General features: G+C 45.5%; 1 long non-coding RNA gene across 1 annotated transcript; it reads right to left on the bottom strand.

Annotated features, from left to right (window-relative positions):
- Nucleotides 1-214: 214 nt before the first annotated feature.
- On the bottom strand, nt 215-12,580 carry LOC109271182 (uncharacterized). Its single transcript, XR_002081863.2, has 2 exons — nt 12,409-12,580; nt 215-1,425 (listed from the first exon to the last, which is right to left on the bottom strand). It is a non-coding gene; the product is annotated as an uncharacterized LOC109271182 (long non-coding RNA).
- Nucleotides 12,581-23,865: the final 11,285 nt, after the last annotated feature.

The raw sequence follows: 23,865 nt of genomic DNA, 5'->3' as shown, positions 1-23,865 counted from the left end.
GAGATGAGCTGGGGTCCTCAGGGACGTACCCTAAGCTGCCTGTGTGACTTGGGCAGCTCATACAACTGTGTGAGGGACACTTGTCTCTTCCATGAATGGGGAGTAAGTAATGAAACATGGGAGAGTGGGGATCAACATCCTCTGTAAAACTGTCAAATATTATGCACTTCCTGTTGATATTACCATCCCATACAAAGTAGATGTTTCACTGAGGTCAAGAGGCATGGAAATTTATCATTATTATCACTGTTGTTATGATGATTATGAAATAAAATTTGTGTAGCTGTAGTTTGTATTTTCACATTTTCACACCTGTGGTGTCCTTTCATTCTGTCAAAAATTCACCTGGCAGGTTGTACCATTTCCCCTCATTCTAGAGAGGAGGAAACCACAACTCAGAAGACAGTGACCTTCTCAACACACTGAAATGCCCAGCAGAACCAGGGAACAAAGCAGGACTTCTGGGTGCATATCCTTCCCTGTGTTCCTGCCCCAACATATTGGAAAGGGGAGGTGGGGCTCCAAATTTTCCAATTTTAATTGGAACGATGCTGGGAGATAATATTTCCACTTAAGAACTCTGAGATGATAGTGCTCTGTCTCCCTCTTCCCCAGGGCCATTCCTGGGTGGCACTTGCTTCCTACTGTCACATGGAGAAGCTTCTCAGGCCTATATTTATGTAATAAGATATGGCAGCCTGTGTATTTCTGGGACATTATTACATGCCTGGGGTGGCGGTAGGAGGCTGAGGCTAAGGAAGATTCCTTGAGCGCTGCTTTGGATATTGTAAGATATCATGTATAAATCAAGATGGGGTAGGAGATAGTCAGGGGGGCAGACAGCCACTCAGAAGGCAGTGCTGGCGTGGCTGTGACATCACCGCCAGCCAGTCCCACAGCTTCTTGGTCTTGCAGAGTCTCCAGGTGATGTGAGCATTTGAGGCCTCAGAAGCATCCAGATTCAAAGTCATCCTCTGGACTCTGAAATGGTGGGCGTTGTTGAAGTCGGAAGGTCACGCACCCCGTTGTGTCCATCTTGGGCAAGTGTGATGTGATCCAAGTGATTCTGGACTTGGAAAAGGCTGCCTTCCAGCACACCCATACTTGCCATTGGGTAATCGCTGGATTTGCACGTCTCAAGGTCTTGCGGGCTGTGGTTGTGGTTTTACACTCTATTTGGGGGAGAGGCCCTTACTCTCTGCCAGGTTAAATGACTAGCAGGCATTACAGATGGCTGCCGAGCTGATCAGAAACAGACCTCTGGGCTGATCTGTAACTGGATCCCTGAGCTCTGATGTCGCAGCCAAGGTTAGGCAAATCCAGGCCACACGCCGGTCTCTTTGGGGTGTTCTCATGTGCGGCATCCAGGCTGTGATGAGGAACAGTAATATTTTCCAGAGGCTTTGCCCTCAGGGAACTGATAATCTGGAAGAAGGTATAAAAGAAATACGCTCAGATAAATCCGATATGGGGCAATAAAAAGAAATACAAGGACCAAGTCATGCTTAACTGTATGCTCAGTGTGTGGCAAAAAGTTGGGGATAATAGTTACTGGGTCGCTGACCGTCAAAGGGATAAAGTGCCCTTAGAGCTCAGAGAGCCAAAGGAGTCTAGGTTCTCCGAGCCTCAGGTTTCTGGGCTATAAAGAAAGGAAAGTGGGACTTCCTTTCCCTGTCTTTCTTGCATGTTTAGAGTGAGAAATTAAAAATTGAAAATTACATTATAAGCTGTAAAGCACTACCCAGTTGTCAGTGATTGCAATGAACCTGATGATCACACATCTAGCCAGCAGTAAGGGGGACAACTCAAAGAAAAGACTCTTGAGGGTTTGGGAGGTTCATCAACCCTTACAGCCTCTTTTGCTTCCTCCCCCACTATCAGTGATGTGGGTTGAGCCTGATTTGCAAAGACTTTCAACTGCTGGTCCCTTGGTAATGTCTGCCCTGTATACTCAGTTGAGTAAGACGATGAAATTTCCCTGGGACTCAGCGGAGGAATGCCCTGATCACTTAGTAATGTGGGCCACAGACCTGGGTTGGAGAATAACAGCATGCATGGCATATATTTGGCCACTTTCGCCCAGACCCTTATTTCCTCATTCAGTGCAATAGCTTCCTAATTGGTCTTCATCTTCTGTTGTCATTCAACCCCAGTCCATCTTTCCCTCTGCCACCAAAGTAGTCTCTTCCCAACACATACGTTGAACTGTGACATTCCCCCATGAAAGTCATTTGAGAATTTTCTTCTTGTTCCACGGAATGTAACCAAACTCCTCAGCAAGGCCTACAAAGCCCTCAGTAACTTGGCTCTCACCTGGTTAAGTCGCTCTGGGTCAATACCCTCAACCTTGCGAAGACACACCAAGAGAACACAGCCAGCTTCCTCCCCAAACACATCCTGCCTTAAAATATATTCACCTTTAGTACCCAATGCACTTATTGCCATCTCTGTGAAGTCTTCCCTCACCTTCTTCAAGTAGAATTGATCCCATCTTTTTTTATCTCCACGTCACCCTATATAGATATCTATTATAGCATTTTTCCTGTGTAAAAATGCTATATTATCTTGCTTATTTATCTCCATCACTAGACCATGAACTTTGTAAAACTGGAGACCATTTTTCACATATATACCTTTGTATTTATCCTGCACCGTATTTGGGATAAGATACGTGCTCGGTAAATATTTGAAGAACAAATAAATGAGATGGAGAATGTACTAAATTGGCCCGATTTATATACAGCCCTTTCTATGGGGCCCCTTTTTCATAAGTCATCATCCTAGGATCCAACTGGATCTAGGCAGGGTAGAGACCTAAGGTATCCATCCTGTAAGGTGGGTAGTACCTTATGAACTGCCCTATCAGGAGAACTCTGATAAGCAGGGGAAATGGTCACAAACCAATCAACCATGACTTATCTCTCAACTATCTGAACTTGAGATACAGATAGTCAATTAGCAGAAGCAGAAGGTAGAAAATACAAGGAGAATGTCAACTTTGTTACCACGAGATATTAGAAGCTACGAGTAAACAGGAATTATAAGCAAGACAAGGATGACATTTACATGGAGTAGAGAATAGGGTAATTGGTTGATAAGGAAGTAGGGAGAAGCAATCAACTCTGGTCTCTGAGAGATTAGCTCTAGAACTATCTTGGATCCTGAACAATGTTTTGGTATCTACATTATATTCTAGCTACATTGTTAATCATACCAACACACACACACACACACACACACACACACACACGCGCGCGCACAAAACAAGAAAACAAAAGACAAAAGCAAAACAAACCCTGAATGTGTTTTTGCTAAATTGAGAGGGTCTATTCGGGATGGTCTAATTTAAAATGCAAAGTACATCGTTTCATAAATAGTGCAGGTGGAATTCAAAGACCAGAGCCCTGTATGGTCAATAGTTGACCTCAGAGCTAAACAGGGATGGTCAGGGATGAAACCCATGGTGTGTAGGGAAACCTGGTGCCCAGTCCTGGTTTGAGCCTCACTCATGCAGAACTACTTAGATGTGTAGACATTGATTTCTACCTGGAGGTTCACCTCATCATCACATGCCTGGAGGAAAAAAGATTGACTTCAAAGAGCTGTGGAACTATTTGAATAGATGAAAAGCTACTCTTTATCAGGTAAAGAGCAGACAATCATTATATGAGTACTTCCCAAGCTTTAATGGACATTCAAATCACCTGGAAAACCTGTTGAAATTCAGATTCTAATTCTGCTGGAATGGGGTGGGGCCTAAGATTCCTCCCTTCTAACAAGCCTCCAGGGGACCCAGCTGCTGCTGGTCTGAGGACCACATTTTGAGTAGCAAGGCTCTACGTGATCCCAGAGGGAAGAGCCAGAACCCAGTGGAGGAAGTTAAAAGATAAAAGTTCTAGCTAAGGAATCCTCTACCTGCTCAGAGCCCTGTGGAATGGAATGTGGTGCTTCGGTGTCGAAAGACACTGAGTAGAAGTTAGGCAACAATATGGGAGACACGCATGACAGACAGTGGACCACCACGGTCAACTGCAAAGTCGTTTGTTGATTTTGATAACTATGTACCTAGTTGACTGTTTTTAGACATCTAAAATTTTACATCATGTATTTATTCTTTTTTATACATCACCTATTTAATTCATTTATTTCTTAATAGGGGATTTAAAATAGTAAACAGCTTACTAAATAAAATGATTAATTTAAATAAATACTTTTATTAGATCTAGCATACAAGTTCCAGAGGGCGGGGACATATATTGCCTGTTGTGTTTTGTTTTTTTTTTCACTGATGTGCATCCAATACATGGTAGGTATTTGACGTTTGTCGAATGAATGAAGGCGCATAAATCTGAAGGCAGACATGAAACTTTATCCATGGGCCTTGTCTAGTACATCTCAAAAAATGTGGTAGCCCTGCAAAGTATTCCAGTTATATTTTTAAAAAATGATGAAACAAAAATTCTTCAAAATTCAATGCATCTCCAAATCACTTGACATACCAAGATTTTGGATGAGGAAGCGTGAGGCAGGCTGAGGGACAAAGCACAAACTAGCACCGCCGCCCCCCATCCCCCAGCCCTGGCAGGACGTGTGTGATATTCCTTGGACACTCCTGGCTACCCCAAAACAGGAAAGGACAAAAAAAAAAAATGGTTAAACTGATAAGAGTCTCCACCAGTTTACCAGAAAAAGGCAATCCCATCAACAGCCTAAAGTCCAGGAACTCCCTACCTTGTTAATGTTAATGCCTTGCTAAAGGGAAAAACAACCTTAGCTTCACAATGGCTAGGCCTCCAGTAAGTTTTTAGCATGTGAAAGTCTCTTTGGAAATACCCTATTGACTTTACCTCCCCCAAGTCCAAGGTATATAACCAGCCATTCTACACAACTCCAGGACAGCTCTTCCTGCCCTCCGGGTGGGTCCTGTCCCCTGTGCTTTAATAAAAACACAATTTTGCACCAAAGACATCTTCAAGAATTCTTTCTTGGCTGTCGGCTCCGAACCCCCTGAACCCTCTACCACCCCAAAACTTCATCAGCATTAATGCTAAGTTTTACTTTTAACAGAATTTTGATCAAGACATGAAAAGATTAAAAGCCCTATAAAAGATAGGATGCTTTGGTTACTCTGGAAAAACTAAAAGATTTTACGAAGGCGTCTTTAGACGTCCCAGAGTTGCCTTTCCGGTCAAGTTTTCCTTCTGAACCTCCATCATTTTGTCCCATCTACAGGTCAAAACATCATGGAGATCTAGGTTAGGACTCCAATGCCGATGACATCTCTAAAATACCGTAGGGTGCCTATTTTCATAGTCTCTGGATGCCACATGCTGCCCACCACGTGAAATTTTTCCTAGTGCCCACATGACTGCCCGCGGGTAGCCGGGGCCAGGCCTCCTACCAGCCAGCGCCTTTCTGTCAGCAGGGACAGGCATCTGAGGGCTGGCCAGTGTCAACATGGCCGTATTGCTCAACCCTCTGGCATCTCTTATGTTCTTCATCTCCCTTTTAGGCCATTTTACTCTCGTCTTGGACATTCTCTCTCCTCTCCACATTGGTTTTCTGAACTCCGACCCCTTTGGCCAGTAGACCCCATAGCTGGAATCTTTCTGAGTGATCTTGTTTCTGTCCCCAACTTAAACTGGCTTCCTGCTTCTTTCCTATTCATATTGCAGAGCAGACCCGGGAGCTCTGGAGTTTCCTTCACACGCCCTCCCCCAAATCCTAAATCGGCTCCCCCAGCCTTTGTTCTCTTTCTCCTCAGCCTTCCCCAGAGCCAGAGTTCTGGAAGGACATCAGGCGTTACCTGCAGCAGGCCCTTCCCAGCCCACTGCGGTGTTGCTAGAAGGAAGGTGCAGCCGGCCCTGTTCTGCCTTCCTTCTCTTCGTTTGCAGCCCACATCCTTAGGCAACAGGTCAGCCTAAGACCCTAAGACCCTGCTACAGCATCGCTCCGACACGGAGAAGGAAATGGGACTGAGAATGAACTCAGGCCAAACAAAAACTATTTTTGATTGTGCCTTTTTTTTTTTTTTTTTGAGGCACACCATCACTCGTCTGCCTGAAGGAAAGGGGTGATATTCCAGCATCTGTTTGATAAGCACATCAGACAAGCCCACGGATCATGGGAACCAAGAGAAAATGGCACTGCGGGGTTACGTGAGCCTCGGATGCATTCCCGGACACAGCAAGTGTTACTGTGGGATGACACAGACCAGAGCTCAAAGCAGATGCTGGTTTGTCCTGTTCTCAGAGAAAATGCCGGCTGGAAATCGATCTTTGAGACAGGGTCAAAAGCAGCAATGCTCTTTCTGGCTGGTAGCCCTCTCATCCAAGCCTTGTCTCCACAGAATTTCACTGGGAAAAAGACAGACCCCAGAAAAATCTATGTGACTATCTTTAGAATTAATCGTGATTGATGCTCATCCAAGCTAGTGACTGGATCCAGGACAGGGAGAGAGATGTCTGACCACAAGCCTGCGTAGGATATTTCCCAACTTTGCTTTCTGTCCCATTAAAATCTCATCAGGACAAACCCTTTGGGAGACCTAAGACAGTCCCCCCGGAAGCATTTGGAAAAGCAGATATCTGGGCAAGAAAGAGGGCGTCGATTTAGATGTTCGCCACTGGACGGGGATAATAACAACAATGGGGCAAACAGAATCATCAGAACTGATGAGAACCTTGGAGATCCTCCAATCTTGATTTTGGAAAGGAAGAAAGTGGGGCTCAGAGAGAAATGAGGACACGCCCAAGGTCACACAGTCACAAGGTGTAGGGGGAAGGTGAGCCAGGACGCAGACTCAGTTCTGCGGACACCCAGCCCAGGCCTTTTTCCTTTGCACTGAGCCTTGAAGGACAGCCTAGGAATTGGCGAGGACGCTGCTTCCCTTTTCTGCTGCTCTGGGGCCAGGGAGAAATGGGCCAGGGCCTAAATGCAGCTCTCAGGGAAGTCTCTAGCAGGTTGTCAAGTGCTCCTGCCAGTGCTGAGCTGGCAAAGGAGGGTGGGGAGAAGTGCTTAGAAATCCTGAGCACTGCAAGGTGGCCTGTAATTGTAAAATTCCATTTCCTTTCAATTAGCAGCTGATTGCATTTGATGAGCTGCAACATTGTTTCCTCCGTGTAGATTAGGAGTCAGAGCAGTCAATGAGCTGTGAAATTCTCTCCCTGCTGAAACAATAGACAGTGATTAAAGCGCAGCTAATCCGATCATTATAGCTAGAGCCCACTGATCATTAGCTGCTAACCAGATCCCAGAGAGCAGCTCCAGCCCAGCCGGCCAAGGCAGACGGGATGCTGCAGGTAAGTGGTACTGATGTGCTGGCTTCCCTCCTCTCCATTCCCAGAAGTCTCTGGTGGGCCCAAGGGCCAGGTGAAAACCAGGATGCCACCGTGGAGGCGGGGAATGGGCCTGACAAGGACAGGGAGGCAGATGTAACAGATATGGGATAGAATTCCAGCCACCCCCCCCTCCCCCCCCCCCACACTCTGTTGTTTGTTGTTTAACCTCTGAGCCTGATAAGTTATTTGCCCCAAATCCTCAATAATACCTTCCTTGTGTGGTTGTTCTAAGGATTAATATCACAGCCTAGGTAAGATCCCTGGCATAATGCTAAAAGTCAGTAATAACACTAACTAGCATTTCGAGTGTTTGCTACGTGCCCAGCACTGTTCTAAGGGCTTTATATGGATTAACTTGTTTAATCCTCATAACAGCCCTGATAAAGTAGATGCTATTATTATCCCCATTTTTTTTTTTTTTCCCCAGTGAGGAACACAGAAGTTCGGTAATGTGCTGGAAATCACTGAGTGACAGAGCTGGGATTTGACTCAGGCCAAGGCAGAGGCCCAGCTATTAACTACCCCACTTTGCTGCTTCTCAGAAAACGTTAACACTCATTGTCTCCTTTTGCTGGGCCTTCGGTTTTGAAACTTTGTTGTGTGGATTAGCCAGAGAAGGTGTTAAAAATGCTGATCCTCAGCCCCAAGCCCCAGAGATTCTGATTCGGTATGTTAAGGACCAGAAACAGGAGCCTGGGTGTTACTAATCTCCATCCGCCATGCTGGTGCAGTGGCCCAGGACCTCCCCGGAGAAGGTTCTGGTGAGGAGCGATGTATCTGCATCTCCTAGCTTGATGAGAAAAGCCACACTGCGCTTATAGAGGACTAGACAGAGGCAGAAAGCATAGGCTCTCGGCTTTGCAGCTGTTCCTTTCCTTACAAGACTGGCCATATAAATCCTCTAGAGCAGGACACCTTTAAGAGTAAAAGGGGGAATGCTTATAATTATTTCCAGACAACAAGCACAAGGTGGGATTCCCAGGCAGACTGGGCATGGGGCACTGCTGTGCCCTGCCCCCCTCCCTTGGTTCTCGCCTCCGGTGCTGAGGTTCTGTGACAGCGAGCACCTGTGGAGCAGGACCAGCCTCGAGCACTGGACAAGCAGGAACAGTAGAGTTGATGTCCCCAAAGCAGCATCAACCAATGACAGATAAGGAGGCTGTGGATAAATGCCCCAGCATCCTGGCCTTCTTGACCGGAATAATCAGTCTGAAAATGTTCTGCTCGGTTTTCCAGAGTTCCCCCGCAGGGCTGAACTCCGGCTGTCCACCATCATAAACCAGTTAGAACTTAAATGTTGTTGTCTTCCTTCCCTTCGCTATTTTATGTTTCACATCTTTGCCGGTTACTTCCTGGAATCAGCTCCCGAATGAGTTACGTATCCCCCATATCCCTTCCCCAGAGTCTTCTTCTGAGCTCAGAAACGGTCACTGTTTCTGTTTCCTCAAGAATAAACTGGAAATAGGGGCTCCTGGGTGGCTCAGTTGGTTAAGCGTCCAACTTCGGCTCAGGTCATGATCTCGTGGTTTGTGAGTTAAACCCCCGCGTCGGGTTCTGTGCTGACAGCTCAGAGCTTGGACCCTGCTTCAGATTCTGTGTGTTTCTCTCTCTGCCCCTTCCCCCACTTGTGCTCTACCTGTATCTCTCTCTCAAAAGTAAATAATAAAAAAAAATTTTTTTAAAAGAATAAACTGGAAATAACAATTGGTGACACATGTAAATCATAGGACATGGCAAGCACTCAACAGAGGAAAATGCACAGTTCTCTTGTGACTGTAAACGGTGAGAAAACAGGTCACTGCTCTGGTTCACATCTGGAAGCATCTTTACTTCCAATGCTGCCATTGCCTCTTGTTCCTCCTGTGGATTGTTGCAACACTCCCCCGCGAGGACACCTGCTCCTCTCGCATTCAAGGTGGCCTCGAGGCCACGCCAGGGTGCTGTTCCCCTTTTCATCACTACCTGCTGTATTCCAGGCAGAGTGCTAGGCTCTGAGAAAGTGTAATGTAGTGTTTTTAAATCTGTTTTGAGAAATGACTCAGGATGACCACTTCTGAAGGAGAACACAAAACTTACATACCGAATGCAGAAATCTAACACTTCCATGAACATCAGTACACATTTCTAAAGTCCCGAGTTTATCATCACTCTCTGAAATACCTTTCATCACTGCCACTGAACAAAGTCCGCATGTAGCTTTCAAGGTCACTTCGTAACCTCTCAGCCACCCAAAATCTTCACTGACACTGTTTCTGCTCAGAGGCCTCTCCTGGCAGAGAAAATGCCGCAGAAAACCCCCTCTGCAAGGCTAGCCCTTCTTCCCACTCTTCGTTCAAGTGAGACCAATGCGAGGTACGCTCGCCTACTCCTTTTAATTTTTTGCCAAGCACAGTTGAACAGCTGATTTCAGTCATTTCTACCTATGGTTTCCTCCTTAAAGCTAATTAGTTTCTTTTCAAGTAATTGCAAATAGTACATTTTCCAGGCCCTTGGAGTCAAGGCTGACAACTAGCTGGTTGGAGTGGGCTCTTATCAATAGCTCACGGAAATTAGACGCGCAAACATCACACTGGGTCCCCAAGGGTTGCTCTGAGTTGTTGAGAATAAATAGCTCATGGAAGTCCCAGGGCTCTTTTATGAATGGTCCCGCTGATGCAAAAGCTCTGGGATGGTGTGGGCAACGGGGTAGTCAGGACATTCCCTAAGCGTCAACAAGATCAGCTCCCCATGCACAGGATTTGCTGTGCCCTAGACACTGTCCTTGAGGCTGACTGTGGTCCCGGAGACAGGTGCTGCAGGGTGGGGGCTGCGGGTGGAAGAGAAGAGATTGGGAAGGTTTAAAGAGGTGGACAATGATGTTCCCTGGAGAAGGAGGGACAGACAGGCTTCATGGGATAGTAACAGACCAGTGAGCCTGATTGGCCATTCCCAGTACCTCTAGCAGGTACCCTCCAGGAATCAAACATGGGTTCAGGCCTATGAAGTTCTAGTTCAGTCTTTGGGACATGATGAGAGCTCATTCCCAGATCTGCTGTTCCTGTCACATCTGGTGTTATGTATTGAGGGGATTTCTTTTATTCTTCTTTCCCTTCAATTTTAACAGCGTTGTCTTAGACCTTGGACGAGGAGGGCAGACTTTTTCAGACTCCACAGTTCAATGGATGTTGCGTATCATCACAAGCCCATGCAAGCCCCTTTACCCTTGGGTTCATTTCCTAAGGCTGCCATAACAAATTGCTACAATCAGGCTTAAAGCAACACGCATATACTGTTTTATAGTTCTGCACACTAGAAGTCTGACTTGGATCTCCCCGGATAAGATGAAGGTGTTGACAGGGTGCCTTCCCTTCTGGAACTGTCTAGAAGAGAATCTGTTTCCTCCCCTTTTCTAGCTTCTAGAGGCCTTCCACCTCCATCAGCTCTTGGTCCCCTCTCTCCATCTTCAACGCTGGCAACTTTGGGCCTAATCCTTACTTATGCTGCCATCACTCATAAATAGTCACATCTTTCTCCGACCCACATTCCTGCCTCCCTCTTCCACTCTTAGGGACCCTGGAGGTTACACGGGGCTCACCTGGATAATCTAGGCTAATCTCCCTACATGCTGATTAGCAATGTAAATTCCATCTGCAACCTTAATTCCCCCTTGTCACAAAACAAAACAGATCCACAGTTCTGGGGATTAAGTTGTGGACATTTCTGGGGGTGGGGGCATTATTCTGCCTTCCACAATCCCCAATCTTACTCCCATTCCTTGTCCTTGTCGGCATCTACTCTAATGTGCACATGTATTTAATACGTGCCCTGAAACACACGTTTCCTTGTAAGCATACCATCAGTGTAGTTTTTTGAGAGAGAGAGAGAGAGAGAGAGAGAATCCCAAGTAGGATCCATGCTCAACTTAGAGCTAATCATGGGACTCGATCTCACGACCTGAGCCGAAATCAAAAGTCAGAAGTTCAACCAACTGAGCTACCCAGGCGTCCCTATGTACATGTTTTTAATTGGCATATATGGTATTGTTCTATGTTCTGTGTGTGGTATTGTTCTTCCATTTGTCACTGAACACAATTTATTTTTAGAGAGAGACAGAGAGAGAGCACAGGAGTGTGCGTGCACAAGTGGGGGAGGGGCAGACAGAGAGGTAGAGAGAGAGACTCTCAAGCAGGCTCCACATCTGACCATGAGATAATGATCTAAGCTGAAATCAAGAGTCAGGAGGTAAACCAACTGAGCCACCCAAGCGCCCCATGGACACCACATTTTTAAGGTCTCCCGCGTGGTTCTGGATGCACTGAGTTTGAGGCTGCTAATGACTGCATGCCGGTTCATAGTTTGCATTGGCCTTGGTTTACTCATCCACTCTTCCATGAGTGACTCCTAGCCCGCCATTACCCACTCCACACAATGTCATGACAGACATCCTTGCTTGGGTCACAGTGGACCTACGTAAGCATTTCTCTGCAAAACACATCGAGGCTAGGATTGCTGGGTCCCAGGCTATATATCCCTACTTAATGTCACCAGTGAATATTTGATTCTTTTGGTGCTGTGCTAGCTAGACAGGGACCAGTATACGCTCAACTCCTCTTTACCATGATAGTGGTGCAGTGTCTTCCCATATCAAGCCTCTTGCCCGGGAGCAGAATGCCCACTTTGCATGTCTCTGATGTGGATTTTTGTGTCCTGCACAGGTTTCAGAGTCACTAAATTGTCTGTCCTCCGGTAACGTTTGGAGTCTCCGTCTGCTCTCCTTCTTCGTGTGTGAAGCACTGTGACCAACTCCAGGCTTTATTAGAGAGGTTTGTTCTGTGGCTCTGCAAGTTCAGTTTTATTTCCATCCCTTCTCCTACATCTTCATGCCTCTGGACTCTGGCAATTCAACAAATATTTCTTGAGCACCTATTGGCTGGAGTATGTTACCCCCACTCCCCACGCTGGACACTGAGGATGTGGAAGGAACAATTAAAGGGCTACCGTGTGGTGTCCTGTCAAGCTCCAAAACTCAGCTTACATCCATTTACCTCTCCCCAAAACCAGCTTAGACCAAGCCAACATCACTGGTCACCTGGACAATTGCTTTTGTCTCCTACTTGGTCTTTCCATTCCTACTCTTTGCCCCATCTAGTTCTTTCTCCAACCAGCAGCCAGAGTTAGCACTTGAAAATGTAAATCAGAGCCCATCATTCCTCCATGTCTGTTGACATCCTATTGCTTGTACAATAAAATCCATATTCCGTGGCCTTGTTTACAAAGCTCCATGACAAGTGGTAGAACATTTGACAGCAAAGTTCCATGACGGCTCCCTGCTGCCTGTCTCTCTGACCTCCTCCATGTTGCTCTCTTCTTCATTCACCAAATCTCAGCCACATTGGCCTTCTTTCTCTTTCTGGAATAGGTCAATCTGTTCCTGCCTCTTAGCCTTTGCATTAGCTGTCCCCTCTGCCTCAAATGTTCTTCCTCCCGAGCTGCTGATGGCTTGCTTCTTCTCATTACCCATACTCTGGTCTTGTTTTTATTCTCTGGATAGTGCTTATTTATTTATTAGCACTATTTATTTATTCATTTATTAATGGTTTTATTGCCTGCCTTCCTCCATGGAGTGTGAGCTTCACGAGAACGATTTTATCTGCTGGTTCGCGTCTCTATCAGCATGTAATATACTGCGTGGCACAGAGCGGGCACTCCAGATTGACTTTTGAAGAATAAATGAAGGAGTCTCAAGCAGTAGTCAGGCTTGGCTATTGTCATCTGCAGAAAACTGTTAAAAATACTGGCATCCAGGTCCCACCAGACCAAATGAATCAGAATCTCTGGGTGTAGGGCTGACACTTTGAAAAGCATCCCAGACAAATGTGCATCTGGAGTTGTAAGCCACCCATTTGAAAGGTAAGTGCCCATCTCAAACAAGGCAATTTGGGAACTTTCCCCGGGATGTTGTATCTAAACTCAGGAGAGTGATTTCTCTTGATTTCTGGCGTTAAGTGGAGGTGCCATAAGCCTGGAACTGTCTGCAGCCACATCAGCCAGGACTCTGCCATCATCCCTGGCTACAAGGAGGAAACCCAGTTGTGGGAGGAAAGACAAGGATCAACTCACAGAGAAGTTGAGCCATTTCAAGAGGGAGGGCGGGCATGGCAGGGAGAAGTCAGAAAAACACTGGCGATGTCGTGGAAGTCCCCACTGAAATGTTTTTTGTTTTTTGTTTTTTGTTTTGTTTCAAGCTGGTGGGGGCCAGGTTTCCGTCCCTTGCAACTAAAAGAATCCTGAGCAACACTCCATCCAAGCAAATAATTGTGGGCCAGAGAAAGACGATTTAAATGGAATCCAGAAGACAGAATATTACGGCAGTGCCTTTATCAATAAATCCACAATGCCAAAGACAGTCTCTTGCGAAACTAGAAATAATCCTTCACTTCTCTCATTTCAGCCGATGTTAGTGTGTTTACAAAGTGTCAGCGTTAAGCACTTCCACAGCCAAATGAAAAGTATTAGATCACTCACTGTTCTTAATAAAGGGAACAGATCGGCGGTGGGGCTGCTCTGTATATTCATCACACGGCCCTGCATCGCCCAGCTTTCTGTCCTCGGGGGCTCCTCTCCCAGCGTGGCACACAGACAGAACTCAGCACACGTGGTCGAATGCTGAGCCCTCTCTTATTTCCCTGTCCTCCGTGATCCGAATCGCGTCTACAGAAGGATGCTGAAAGGGTTGAAGCTGTGGCTCCTACAGGCTCTGATGAGCCTGCACGGTCCTACCTCAAGCAGGGGAGGGATAGTTCGGTGAGATGCCAATGTCCAACGGGCGCCAAAAGGTTTAGAGAAATGGAAGAAGATGGAAAAGATTTTATTTAAGGGTGCTCCTCTCAAAGAGAATACCGTATGTGATTGAAAGGTACTAGGCTGTCCAGAGCAAATGTGAGGTCTCGCATGCACTTTGGGAAGTAAATGCCTAAACTCCTTAAGCCTTGGGCTGCCAAGCCCCACTTCATGAAATCCCACGTGCGCCTTATTCCTGCCCCCTTTTTGCATTGCCCCAAAGATAAGCTACGAGAAAAAGAGAAACAGCACCCCCAAAAGATTTTCTGCCGGGTCTGACTCCCACCCGGAGGCACTGATCAGGAATAGGACACCTAGAATTGCACAGGGAAAGTATGTAAACCAGGTCTCCAAGCTGGAGGTAAGAGCCAGGATATATTGCTAACATTCGGTTAGGCTCCTGTCACAAACAGCCCCTGTGTTGGATAAATAGAGCAAATCCTAGCATTAGCCCAAGTTACAAGGCTATTGTAGTTGATTTCTTGTACTCCTGAGGCTGCTCTTTCTCTCTGGTGATGGGTCAGGGATTGCAGTGAGCTATAGGGAGCTATTAAATTGGATGGCAACCCGCAGTGGCACCAGCAAAACAGAGCCATCGACCTTAGGACACCGTTCAAAACAAAGAGATATTTCATCAGCCTCTTAGTACAGCATAAGATCCCCCAAACCTGTGCTAAGCAGTGTCCTGCAGGTGATGAATCTGCTTAACTGAGGGGCTTTTGTTTTGTTAAGGGAAGTACACATGTTTGGGGCCAAGCAGAATATAGTAAAACCTCGGACTGTGAGCAACTTGTTCTGCGAGTGTTGCACAAGACGAGCAAACATTTTTAATACATTTTAACTTGATAAACGAGCCATGTCTTGCAATACGAGTCGGATGGGATGCCGAATGTCACATGACCATAACTGAGTCAGTGGTTCTTGAAATTCGCTTTGATATACAAGTGCTTTGGATTACAAGCATGTTTGGGGAGCGAATTATGCTCACGAACCAAGGTTATACTGTAGTGCCTTATGGTAGAGGAGAAGCCAGCCCAGCCTCCATGGTCTTCACTCCCACACCCCTCATCCTTGTGCTCAGCTTCTCTGGCAAATAGGTATCGAACAAACGAGAGCCACATTCTTACCTGCCTAAGGAAGTGTGTATTACGGTTCTGTCCTGCTCAAGGACATTGGGCAGCCCCCCTGCTTCCTGAGGTTGGCATGGCAGGGAGGGTGGGGTGGAGAGTCACCCCTCCCAGGACAAACACGTTGAAGAAAACTGCTCCAGATTTCAGCCTATAGGCTGTCTCTTTATTGCTTTTATATTTCCAGTTTTTGAACTCAAATTGCCCCTGGTCCATTAGCACTGCCTCTTGGGGGCTTTCTGTGAAAATGATTGTATTTTGATGGGGCTAAAACCTGAGCAGAATTCCCCACCATCAACCAAAGCCCTAAAACCAATGTCATATAAATCCCTCCATTTGACAAGCTCTCTGGGACCGAGACCCACATTACATATTCTGTGACCGACTCTCCAACTGGGATGAATTTCTACATAAACCCCTCCACATGGAGCACCAGCCTTCCAGATTGGAAAGTAGAGGTCTGGCGATTCCATTATCCTTCATAATTTACATACCCTTGCTAATGCAGTCACCGACCTCCTGACACTACATTCTAGGATCACTCCCTTGTTTAATGCCACACCTCTACCATGCACATCCACACACACATACACCCATCATTCAATACAAATGGAGAAAGAACGGAACAAAAAAACCCAGAGCTGTAAAACAGGTCAATAAAACGAGATTATCTTTCTTTTAAATTTTAGGGGTGTAATCTAGTGGAATCTCCCAGTGTGATATATACTTCTAAATATTCTTCTTCTTCCCGGTCAGGATTGGACTTGGCCACCCTACTTGCTTTCCAATAAGATGTGAGTGGATGTGGCACGAGCAAAGGCATGAACTAGCTTGTGTGTCTACCATGACCATGAAAATTACATGTCTTAGCCAGCCCACTGATCCAAGGAGGGTGGAGGACACATGGAGCAGAACTGAACCAAGGTACAGCTTAAAGCCAAGCACCATTATTGTTATTATTATTTTAATGTTTATGTATTTATTTTGAGAGAGAGAGAGAGACAGCATGAGCAGGGGAGGGGGGGGGAGAGAGAGAATCCCAAGCAGACTCCACACTGTCAATGCAGAGCCCTACTCAGGGTCAAATCCATGAACCATGAGGTCATGACCTGAGCCAAAATCAAGAGTCATACTCTCAACTAACTGAGCCTCCCAGGCACCCCACACACCCTATTTAGATCACTTAATCCATAGATGGAGGAATGATTACACTCTTAAGCCACTACATTTTGGGGTGGTTTGTTATACAGTTTTATTGCGACCATAGCTAAGGCGATAATAAAGATTTTCTAAAGCAAGATAGGAAATGCAGACATTGAAAGAGATGATACTGACAGATTCAACCACGTACATTCCTAAAGCTACGTATGGATTTTTAAGGCGACAATACCATAAATAAGCTTGCAAAATTCATCTGAACCAATAACAAACAAACTCTCTTTAGCAGAGTTGGTGTCGAGAGGTAGGACTATGCAAAGAAGGACAGAATGTGTAAAATACATGCGCAGTGATGATTCTCATCCCTGTCATCTGCGGCACATCATGCCTCTGATAAAAGGAATGAGGGCAGTTATTTGTGAGCCATGTAAGGATGTTCACGATGAATAGAAATTTCAGAACGCATGATTGGTAAGATAATATCTTGAAAGGGGATTTAGAAGGAAAACCACTCTTTTTTGTTTTTCCTAGAGATTGGAATTGGGAGAGGGGAAGTGAGGATGGGGACTTTCAATTTGACCATGATTGTATCTTTAGTCCTCTTCTAATGACGATGCATTAGGTCTGCATTTGGTCTCAGATACCCTTTTGTCCAAGCACTCAATATTATAACTGCACCATTATCGTACAATGGTCCAGCCCTGTGTGGAAGACCTCCTCCAGGGACAGGAAGCCTACTCCCCTTTGACATTGCCTTTTTGGATAAATGCAATTTCTAGAAAGTTCTTCCATGTATCTCCACATATTTAGATAAAATCTGCTTCCCTTTCTCCAGATTTCAGTTTAACTTTCTTCAGACCATCACTACATCTTGTTTGTGCTTTATTTTTCCCAGAGTGAAGTTTAGTTCGTAGCAGGTGCACCTAATATTGGAACATACAGAAATGAGGGTGTGCAATTTCACTCTCCAGTTATAGATTCTGGGAACTGCAAGGGAGATCTCAGATCATCCTGTTAATCTCCGCCCCCCCACCCCATTACTTCCCTTACAGAAAGGAAAATGAGGCCCTAGAGGGACAATGTCTTACCGAGGTCCCAGAGCTGGGAAATCAGATCCAGGACTCAGAGGCAGTGAGGCAACTTCCAGCACAGTCTCCCTGTCCTTTCTGTCAGATGCCTCAACAGTCCTCTTCTGAAAACCAGTTGTTCTAGGGGCTGGGAAAGCAGGGAGATAGCCAGATATATTGGAATCGGACAAATGTGGATTCATATTCCAGTTCTGGGATTTGTACAAACTATAACATTGGGCACATTACTTAACATCTCTCAGTCTCTGTGCCCTCACTTGTAAAATGAGGTGGTAATAATCACCAACAGAGTTATTGTGAGAGAAAAACAAGACAAGGTTTATAATGCACGTAGCACAGTGCCTGGCAGAGAGTAGGAGCTAATTAAATGTGAACTCCATTCCCTTTCTCTGTGGAATACCTTGGTAGCTGAAATACTCCTTTATCCATCAAGGAATTAACACCACTGTTATGAGATTAATTCACGGCAATGCACATGAAAACAGTGATTCAGATCGTGGCAAAAAACTATAATTAAAGTATCTGGTATTGTTTGATTACAGGGTTGGCTTCACTCACTTCAGCACTTTGTGGGCAGAGAGCAGGCAGCCTGGGGGCAAAGCAGCTTTGTTTTCTGGGAGGTTTCTGACCACTTCTCAGGGCCCTGCTGGGAGGTGATGATTCCTTGGATTCTTGTTTTGCACTGAAGAGCTGGAACCTTAGTGGGACAGAGTAGAGAGGGGACTTCACATTTACTGAACATCTACTATGTATCAGGCCCTTTAAACACTTATTCTTACTTTATTCACCCAGAAATCCCAAAAGGTCAAAACTTGTAACTGCATTGAACAACCAAGAATGTTGAGGCTCGAAGAAATTCAGTAATGCTCAAGACGTCATTCCCAGTAAGGGATGGAGCTGGGTTCGACTCAAGTCCACTAGACTCCAAAGGCTATGTTCAATTCACCATGCAGGCTGCCTCCACCAAATTGACAGCCAACTGAGTAACAGGCACCATTTTTAAGTACTTTAAATGTTACAACCACACTGCTAGTTAGCTATCCAATTGTATTCTCCCCTTCTTTACTCATGGAATCCTAAGTTTTTATTCTAAATACCAATATGGCCATCTGCAGATCATTTCCCAGTTTCCTTTGCAGCTAAGGAAGCCCAAAAGACCCAAGAGGTTGTTGGTTGTAACTACCGGGAAATTTCCTAAACAGATTACCAACATCCTTGACACACACAGTTCTATGTCCTCTGTTCCCTCTACCTTTCCTTCTGCTTCCCGTCTAGAATATAGGCTGAGAGTTGGTGCCTGGCAGTCATTTTGAACCATGAGGTTCATGAGGCGACCTTGAGAATGGAAGATAGTGCCAAAGGCGGGAGAGCAGAAAGCTAGAGGAAGCCTGGGCCCCTGACAACTATGGAGCTGCCATGCCAATACTAGATGAGCAAGGTTTGAATTTCTTTTAAGTGAAAAGAAATACACCTCTACTCATTGAAGTCCCTTTATTTTTTGTTATCCCAGCTAAACAGAATCCTAACTTATACACCTATAATACATTGGTCAATCCTCCAACAGTTCTATGAGGTAGGCAACATTCTTGTTTTTCAGGTGATGTAACAGAAACTCAGAGAGGTTAAGTGACTGGCCCTGGATCACTGAGCTAGTAAGTAACAAGAGTGTGGATTTGAACTCAAGCCGACTTATACTCCTAATAATTATATCAGACAGCCGAGTTGGACTTAACATCAAAGACTATTTTTCTAAGCTGAAGAACTTTCATGTCTCAGTGGAATTTCCTTGAGAATCAAACTTTATTTCTGATGGCTTGAGCCCTATTTGCATCTGGCATGAGGTTAGTTTTTCACTTTGTAAGAAATAACATTCTAATGGGTTTTTAAGGGCCCAGAAGACTTGTTAGCCATTCCCTGGCTGCCGCAGGACAAACTCATTAAAAACATCTGAACAAAACCAACAGAACTTGAAGGGCAACAAGAAAATGAAGAAGACGCTGTGTGCATGGGGTTAGAGAATCTGTACAGTAAATCACGAATGTCAGAGGGCCCACTCACCCGACCGGAGTTGGGACTCTGTCCAGGACATTTAACCTGTTTGCATTCCCAGATCCCATAGCTTGGGGATGAGAATGGCAATCATATATTCATTATACTAGAATTTCTTCCAGTGAAACAATTTGGATGTTCCTGGAGTTTTCTCTTAACAGGATTTTACCTTTGTGGAAAAGAGTTTGCCAAGCAAACAAAGGAAGCAAATAAATTGGAGGAGAACTGTTTAGCGAGCGAAAGAGAACAAATCATTTTGTGGCACCAGGAAAGTACCCAATTACAGTAAAATATGGTTTATCCAGGGTTCTGTTGATTGGGACTTGCTATTAATTGGTATCTGTAATAAGGGGATAATCACACAGATGTGCCAGGGTGGAGGTAAGGAATACTCGAGTATGCCATGCAGAGGTGACTTAGCACAGTAACTACCACAGAGGAGAAAATACATCTTTTATGGAGCTCTAGGACCTAGAGCTGGCCACCATGTTCCCTCTCCCAGCTTTTGGAAAGCAATCTATAGATGATACAAAAACAATTTTAAAAATAGTGAGTGGAGAAAAAGCAATAAATTCTCCCTCCAGGACTGATGCCCTTAACAACCCAGGCAGAGAGCAGAAAGCATTAGCCCCAGTAGCTGCAAGTAATTTTGCAGGCTTTCTGGCTACCTGGCTACCTTTTAGAAGCCCACCTGATCAAATATCAAGAGGCAGCACAGCATGTATTGTCTTGGGTTTGAATCCTTGCTCTTCACCTACTTGGCCAAGTTAGTTAGATGTTTGCAAAATGGAGAGAGTAATAACCCCCACAGTTGGCTGCAGTGAGGGTTCAATCGGATAATACACGTAAAGTGTTAGAATATCTAGCACACAGTTAAGGGTCAATAACTCATGGTCAGTGTCAGTGATTAGAGTTATCAGTGCATGGTCTGCCATGATTTTCTTCCTCCCCTTCCTTCTGTGACAGCCCCATAATGGTTGTTCTCACTCTCATGTGGTGGTGGCTAATCAGGCTTCCTAAGAAAATCAGAAGCCCAGCACAGAGGTAGACCAGGGCAGGCCCTTGATTGGCTTCTGTTAAAATATTAGGGCTTAAAATTTGGGTTTAAAATATGGGTTTTAAAATAGGGCTTAAATATGGGTTTCGATCCTTAATTTTCTGACGACCTGTTGTCTCTGTGACCTTAAGCAAGATCTCAGGAGCTAGGAATACACATGTTTATCTATGGGTGCCTGTGAACTTTTGCTAATTAAAAAGTGTAGTTAATAACTCTTCCTCTTGTGAGTTTTAAGCCTTGTATCTAGTGCCCTGCTCACTATTAAGACTGGATGGACAGGTTAGTTAGAGGAATGGCCCGTGCACTTTAATTTGGAGGACCTCAGCCTAATAAACCATCCCAAACCTTAGCAGCTTAGAACAGCAACCATTTGCTTAGCTGATTATTCTGAGGCTTGCCAATTTGGTTTAGGCTCAGTTGGACAGTTCTTCTGTTAGTTGCAAATGGGTTCACTCACCTGCTTACAGTTGACTGCCAGCCAGCTAGGTGACTCTGTTTCTGGGAGTTAGCTGGCTGTTGGGTGGGATGGTGGAAGCAATATGGGCTATATGTCTCATCATTCAGCAGGCTAGCTCTGGCTCGATTACATGGGGGTAGTCGTGGGGTTGCAAGGGAATCAAGAGAGAGTTAGGTCCCAATGCATAGCACTTTTCAAATCTCCATTTATACCACAGAAGCCAAAGCAAATCACACAACCAAACCCAGAGTAAGTATGTGGGGGAGCTCCCCAAAGGCATGGATGCAGGGTGGTGTGAACCTATCAGGAGCCATTACTGCAACAATCTACCATAAGCACCACGGAACCCGCTCTGGGAGAAGTCGTTCTGAAACAGGCACTTTGTACACATGAGGCCAAAGTGACTTTCCTCTTAATGAATCCTAAGGAGAAATCATTCAGTCCAGTAGTCTGGACAGTTTGAATGATAAAATTCTCTTCCCAACCAATTGAAAGGTTGACTTTTGCACATAGATTTCCTTAATCTGTGAATTAGGGCGCCAGAATAGGAGGTTTCTAAATTCTCTTTAAACTCTGACATTCTGTGAATCAATACTTTTCTATTCCAATTAAAGAATAGCTAAAACCTAGCCCAGGAAAGCTCTGTTTTCTCGTCTGATGAAGTAGACAGGAAATTTCAACCAGAAGCAACTGGTCAACTGTTAGGATTGAGTGACCATAGATTAAAATGCCTCAGGAAATAGTGAATTCTGTTTATTGAAGGTGATCAAGCACAGACTGGATAGCTGTTTATTTGTTTGTTTTGTTTTGTTTTGTTTTAATCATGTGAAGTTGTGGTTTTTATGGTAGGTGTATGAAGGGACATCAGAATTTTCCTGTTGCTCCTAGCGATTCTGATGCTCACCCCAAAGCAGACCACACGGAGAAGTGGGATTAGTCCTTGCATCAGGTAAAATGTTAGATTAGATTCACTCAGCAATAAGAAGGACAAATGAGCACTTACTGTAAGTAAATCGAGATGCTTTTACATCTTACCTTTCGACTCTTTGAGTACCTGTAACTTTTTTTTACAAAGGGAACAAAAATTCAGAGAGGTGAGAACATTTGCTAAAAGTCATTCCCAACTAGGAAGTGTCTGAGTAGTTCTTTCCCTACGTTCCTGGTGATCTGTTTTCTTCCCTCCTTCCCTTCTATCATTCGTTCATTCGTTCAGTCTGTCCCTCATCTGGAGTTCACACTTTGTGAAATTTCTATGTGTTAGGAAAGACAGCCATTCATTATTCCTAGAGCGTGTGTGAACCTCACGTTCCACACCTTAAGATTTGGGTGTGAATGACATTCGATAATACATGTAAACTCAAGCGGTACCTGGTGACTAGAAAACACTCCCTGAAGGCTGGCTAGTAGTATTTTAGGGGAAATGATAGGAAGCTTTTGACACTGAGCCTGAGCTCAGAGAATCTGAGATGTGTGTTCAGAAGGAAACATTTACAAAGGGTTAGAGGACGATGACCAGAGCCCTGGGCCCTTGAATCCCGTGGTTGCTGCAGGAACCCTGAGGAGAATGAAGGACACCCTGAGCAGTGGACACCTCCAGGGGGAGCCGGCGGGGCAGGAGCCCAGCCCTGTGTGCTCTCCTCCTCCCACAGCGCAAGCCAGGACCGAGAAGTTCCTTGAAAGGGCTGTTCTTTGGAAGCATGGTGCCTTTCTGGAGATTGCCAGAGAGCATACCGCCGAGACCACACTGGAGACGTCTGCTCTCTTGAGGTGATGCCCAGGGTAAACATGAGATGAAGGAGTTCGTTGTCTCCCTGCTCTGTGCTCCCACAGCCCCTCCCGATAGCCCTCTTGGACAAGACCTAAGACCACACAACTCACAAGGAGCCAACATCTGGTCTCCAGAAAACGCTCAAGAAAGGCTTGCCCTGGCAAACTCCTGGAGTGCTGGTCACACCCAGCAGCTGGCCACCTTCTCCTTCACTCTGAGGACGTGACAGATAGCCAGGTCCCGCGTGGGTCCATCATAGGGCAAAAGCATGCCATAGCCTGGCCACAACACAGCAGGAGACTCATATCAGGCTTTTTGCGGGGTCTCCTGGAAGTCCTCTCCCTTGCCCTGGATGCAGATATGCATGCAAGAATATGCTCTCTGAACAGGGGTGAGGCCAGGTGGGGGTGGGGGGGAAGGACTGAATATTCTCTAGAAAAAGATCCTTTTCTGCAGTCGTTTTAAAGGAACATGCCGATAAGGCAATTCTTGGCAGTGTTGAAAAGAGATTAGAGGTAGCCGGAAGACTTACGTAACTGGAACATGAGATGGAAACAGCACAGGTGGTTCACCTTCGAATGTGCTCCCACTGGCCCAGCCCTGCCTCCAGGTCCGCTAGCGCCTCCTGATGTTGACGCCTGACTCTGTAGCCCAGACCTACAGCTCCAAGCTCAGGCCCAGAGGGTCCCCTGAAGGAAGCCTTTCATTCCAGAACGCTTTGCCACCTTGGAGACATTGCTGTTACAGAAGCAGTTGCAAGGACCCCAGATAAAAGTCTCAGGGGAAGACAACTTCAGCATTCAGTCTGGTTTGTGCTTTCCAGTGTGCTAAGGGCTTTTCGTATGTAATGCCATTTAAATAGAAAAGCCAAAAAAAAAAAAAAAAAAGAAAGAAAAAAGAAAAGGTAATTCTGTGCCATCCTTGGAGCAGCTTGGGGTATTAATTTCATTTTTTCTGTTCTCCCTGCATGGTTCTCTGCCCTGAATGCTCTTCTCCAGCATG

Source organism: Panthera pardus, unplaced genomic scaffold (assembly GCF_024362965.1).
Source record: "Panthera pardus isolate Hobbes unplaced genomic scaffold, ASM2436296v1 HiC_scaffold_12, whole genome shotgun sequence".
NCBI classification, from domain to species: domain Eukaryota; kingdom Metazoa; phylum Chordata; class Mammalia; order Carnivora; family Felidae; genus Panthera; species Panthera pardus.
Note: the sequence above shows the minus strand (reverse complement) of the source record. Positions and strands in the feature narration are given on the sequence as shown.